At 44.1% G+C, this 5,212-nt stretch overlaps 1 long non-coding RNA gene across 1 annotated transcript; it reads left to right on the top strand.

Moving 5' to 3' along the window:
- Positions 1-2,356: 2,356 nt before the first annotated feature.
- LOC128341446 (uncharacterized) lies at positions 2,357-3,270 on the top strand. The gene is made up of 2 exons (XR_008314419.1): positions 2,357-2,573; positions 3,033-3,270. It is a non-coding gene; the product is annotated as an uncharacterized LOC128341446 (long non-coding RNA).
- The last annotated feature ends 1,942 nt before the right edge of the window (positions 3,271-5,212 follow it).

The following is a 5,212-nucleotide window of genomic DNA, read 5'->3' on the forward strand; positions in this document are numbered from 1 at the left end:
AGGCAGACAGCTAAGCAGTGCAACTGCCACCCTCCCCCCATACCTGTGTAAAGGTAAAGTGGGCTGTCAAACCAATGTTGACTCCTGGCACCCACAGAGCCCTGTGGTTGTCTTTGGTAGAATACAGGAGGGTTTTTACCACTGCCTCCTCCCGCGCAGTATGAGAGGATGCCTTTCAGCATCTTCCGATATCGCTGCTGCCTGATATAGGAGTTTCCTGTAGTCTGGGAAACATACCAGTGGGGAATTGAACCAGCAACCTTCTGCTTGTTAGTCAAGCATTTCCCTGCTGTGCCACTTACTGTGTAGCAGCCATTAAACAGCAAGGACACGGAGGAGAATTGGAAGCACTCACTGGTAGGAAAACAGTTGCTTGAGTAATCACATGACTGACTCCCCCAGCCGTGCACCTGCCTGGGCTTCCTTCAGTTGGATTCGTCCTCTGAAATTGATGTGAGTGAAGACCTGGAGCTACCAGAACAGCATGTCTTTCTCTAGTACCATTAAATGACTTGCATCGTCCACAATTTACAAAACCTTTTAAAAAATATTTAGGATAATGTTCTATTGTCACTGTTCAGCCTCATTTAAGATTTCTTTACTTCATGAGCTGAGCTTCAGTGAGGGGGGGGCGGCATTTTAAAATCTTGTCTCTGGGCCCACTCCAACCTTGCTACACCCCTGAGTGGTATGTAAGTTAAAATATACAGATGTGGCTGACAGGGTTGTTGTAATGATCACAAATTAATTATGAAGTGTTTTGACTACTCTGAATTACAATATATAATATTAGAAGAAGGTGAGTAAACTAAGAGAAACATAGCTGGATTCCTTTACAAGACCTATGAAATGACTTATGTCCTGCATAGTGACATAATCATCTACGATAATCCTTTTAATGCAGACACATAAGCTGTGTTCTTAATATATTTGAAGACACTTCTCATACCTGCCACTTAATCATAAGCTTTGCATTTGGAAGACTCATGTAAGAAGATGGGGCTGTCCTGATAGCTCCTTCTTCCCTACCCTTTCTACACTTTCTGAACTGATCCATAAAAAATGTTCCTCCAGACACACTTCTGAATACTGCAAAGGTTATTACTCCATTGAATAATGGATAGGGTTTCTGTTTCACAGAGCCTGTGTATGCCAACTCACCAAATCCAAGCAGGCTATAGAAACACCTATGTGATATTGTTCAAGCTCACTTATATTGTCTTTTGACCGTGCAAAGTCTGTCATGAGCCCCACTGATCCCCCTGACAGCTCTGTGAGATTTCACCATTATTCCCATTTTACATAAGGAGAACTGAGGAACATACCCTCCAACGTTACACCAATGAGTGAGGGGCATTCTGTGAATGTGTATAGGGCATGGTCAAGCCAAGTGGGAGGCATGATGTACAATTAATAGGGGCCAAGAAACTGGGGAATGGTTGGCTGGGGGACAGTAGGCTGGGGTAGGCAGGGGAAACTGGGGAACGGTTCAGACTGCAAGCATGCCATAAATGGAAAGCCGGTAATAAAGTGCATACAGAGCACATTTATTCCAGATTAACAAAGCAGATGAGCCAAGCTGAAACTCTTCAGCATTCTCAGATGAAAAGAGGGATACACTTGTACAATGAATTCTCATGCCAAGGATAACTGCCCAGACTCTCCACCCACTATTCCACATTGTGGAAGACAGGATTCCACCTTGGACATGCTGTGCAGTGCATGGTGCCTTAGTGCTATACACCCAATTACATGCAGGCTCACTGGAGGCATGCTGCATCCATACACCCACTTGGAGATTTAATTTCTAGAGTATCTGGGGAGGGAGCTGAATCCTGGCAAATGACCACACCAGCAACTCACAAGGTGAGGAAGGAATCCCCAAGAAGCAAACATCGGGAGGAAATAGGGGTAAGTACCAAGGATTGATTCTGGACAATAAAAACTGCCCCTAGTAGGACAATTGTAGGACAATTGTAGTCTATGGAGCTACTGAGAGTGAATTGCACAAGGCTACTGAGTTTGCCACTGCCAGTGGCAGAATGAGGATATGAACCTAGGATTTTCTATTTCAACATACATGTCATCCAATAGATTGAATTGCTTGTTTTTTGTACAGTCAAGAGCAACAGGTTTTGAACCCAGGCCTGCTACAGTAGCTCCCTTTGCTGAGAACCCACCCCCAGCTACAACACACACACACACACACACACACACACACACATATATATAAATAATTTTTATTTATTAATTTCTTTCTCCTGGGTGTGCCATGGAATGTGAGTCCCAGCAGCCCAGCTGATTGGCTAGGCTTCAGAGGCTCCTGATTGGCTGGCGCACCCAGGAGAGAGGAGAATTGGCCGACGGTGGGCCAGGGCCGCTGGCGAGCCCGGCCTGGCGACAGGTGGTGGCGGCAGGCCCGAAAAAGAGGAGAGAAAGCAGACAAGTTTGGTGCTCGAGAGGCGTGGGAGAGAAAGAGAGAGAACAGCAGGGGCACTGAGGAGAGGCCAACAGGCAAAGCTGCTGCTGATTCATGTTCTGTCTATGCTGCCTTGCTAACCTACAACAGGAAGGTGAGACTGGTGAGAGGGAAGAGGGGTGGTGTCAGGGTGGATGAGGGAGACTGGGGGTGCAGTGCCAGTGCCAGCTCTGGCCCAGTGGTAGGGCTGGTGAGGGGGGCAGGTGGCTCATTACGTTTCACCTCAAGCAGTGAAATGCAATGATATGGTGCTGCCTTTGTCCACCAGTCCTCATTCTCTGCTCTTGCATGTGGCTCAAATGGTTTAGGACAGCAATTTGAGGGTTTGTGCAGGTGCTAGAGTCTCTTAAGGCCTTCTGATCCTGCCTGCTCCTCACAGCTGTTCTGTCCCTCACTGATTTGATGACTGATGGTTGGGATCCAGGAAGAAAAGGACCTCCTTTATCCTTAATAAAAACTTGGCAAAATCACAATGATTCAACAAAACCACAACTCCTCGCACCTAAAATCAATGCTTCATATCTACCCTCTTTTTCCTCCTCTTCCTCCTCAGCTTTCTTCAGTTGATCTCCTCTCAACATTCTACGCCCCTTGGCTACTGTCGCCCAGAGTCACCTAGACTTTTCTCCTGACATCAGCCACACATCCTTGCAATGACAAGCCTTTCCACTGTTCATCTGCCATTTAATTTTATTTATTTATTTATTTAAACACATTTTAATACCACCCAAAACTTATGTTAAATAAAGACACCCTACTATGTCTGTAAAACAAGCTCATTATTAACTGCCTTTATGGATTCTGGCTTGTTATTGGGTAGCATCAGACTAATCTTGCACTGAGGCAGTTCTGCTGCACTAACATAAAGAAGTAGAACATAAAGAAGTAGTTCAAAGAGGAGAGCCAGTCTTGTGGTAGCAAGCATGACTTGTCTCCCTAGCTAAGCAGGGTCCAGCCTGGTTGCATTTGAATGGGAGATCACATGTGAGCACTCTAAGATATTCCCCTCAGGGGATGGAGCTGCTCTGGGAAGAGCAGAAGGTTTCAAGTTCCCTCTCTGGCTTCTCCAAGAAAGGGCTGAGAGAGATTCCTGCCTGAAACCTTGGAGAAGCTGCTGCCAGTCTGGGAAGACAATACTGAGCTAGATAGACCAATGGTCTGACTCAGTATATGGCAGCTTCCTACGTTCCTATGTCATTATGCAAAGAAATTCACCTGTTCCAAACTAGTTCTTGTGAGAGCACAATGTTTCAATTGTTGTGCAACCTATTGCACAATCCTGTATATTGACAAATAGGGAACTCCTTGCACGACATGCATTTGGGTGGTTCTTCTTTGCTACTGGTAGCAGAGCACTGTAAGTGCAAAAAGTCCTTCCATAACGTTCACTGTGAACATTACCATAGTTTCCAGCCTGCATTGCTTCTGACAATGCAAGTTTTCTTGGACGTGGGCTGAGTCCTCCTACAGCATGGTAGAGCAAGAAAGACTAGCGGGGAGGTCAAAATTAAAGTTTCAAATCATAATGCTGATAAATACAGTTGAACTCACACAATCGAACTTTGTTTATCCATGTTCATCATATGTCCCTGTACAAATCTTTTCTGAAACATCTCTAATGTTGTAGGTGTCCTCCTGGCTATTCCTATAAATGCAGTTGTACTGAATTAATCAATAAGATCAACACAGAGATTAGAAAGGGCACAGTTAAAGTCTTTTCAGGCATTATATAAATGCTGGTAGAGTGGGGGAGATGACATTAACATAGGGGGAGCTGCCACAGATTTCATCAGACATCCCAAGGAACCAGAAAATGAATATACTGTACAAATCAGATGTCTAAGAAAAAAACTGCACCTCTGTAGCATAACTAAGCATGTTGTATTATTGCAGTGCCTCAGAGTTTTAAGGGCACTGTTAGAATATGGACTGCAGATATTAGAAATGGGTGGGTATTGGTCTGCAGAGTTCAGATGTGCTGAATGGGGCAGAGGGTGAGAATTGTAGAGAAATGCCAAGAGTTTGATATTGTTTAAAATAATTTTGGGAAAGACAATTTATGATTTTAAGATAGTTATAATCTGCTTTTTAAAATAAAATATGTTCACAAAGTGTTAATTAAACGGGAGAAACATTCCAATATAAAAGGGAAAGACAGGAAGCATTAAACTGCACATGAAATAGTAGCAGCAGCAACAAAATCACTCAAGCCAATGCAGCCAGGCAGCTAACAATTTTTTGAAAAACAGCAGAAGGCAGCAGAATTAAAAGTCAAACAAAATAAAAATGTCTTAAGGGCTCCTTTGAAAACATAAAGTGTGTGGGCCTGACATAGCTCCCAAGGGAAGCAGTTCCAAAGCTCCAGCGCCACTACTGTGAAGGGCCCTGTATCTGATACCCAACAATGGCATTTCTGGAAGTCACATGCCAGAGAGCAGGTCTTGAGGTGCAGATCTTAAGTGCACCCTATCTGAGATTCATATTTATCCCAACATACAGAGGAACCTTCTCTGGTTCAGAATTAATGCCTTACCCTCTATGCTTTTTGAATGTCGTATCAAAGGTATTCCAGTGCTACAAAGGTTATGCCCCTCTGATCTAGGATAGATAGATAGATAGATAGATAGATAGATAGATAGATAGATAGATAGATAGATAGATAGATAGATTCTAGGGATGTGCAAACAGATTCGACTGTTTGGGGTCGAATCGAACCACCCCCTGTTCGGTCCG

This window comes from Hemicordylus capensis, chromosome 1 (genome assembly GCF_027244095.1).
Source record: "Hemicordylus capensis ecotype Gifberg chromosome 1, rHemCap1.1.pri, whole genome shotgun sequence".
Taxonomy (NCBI): domain Eukaryota; kingdom Metazoa; phylum Chordata; class Lepidosauria; order Squamata; family Cordylidae; genus Hemicordylus; species Hemicordylus capensis.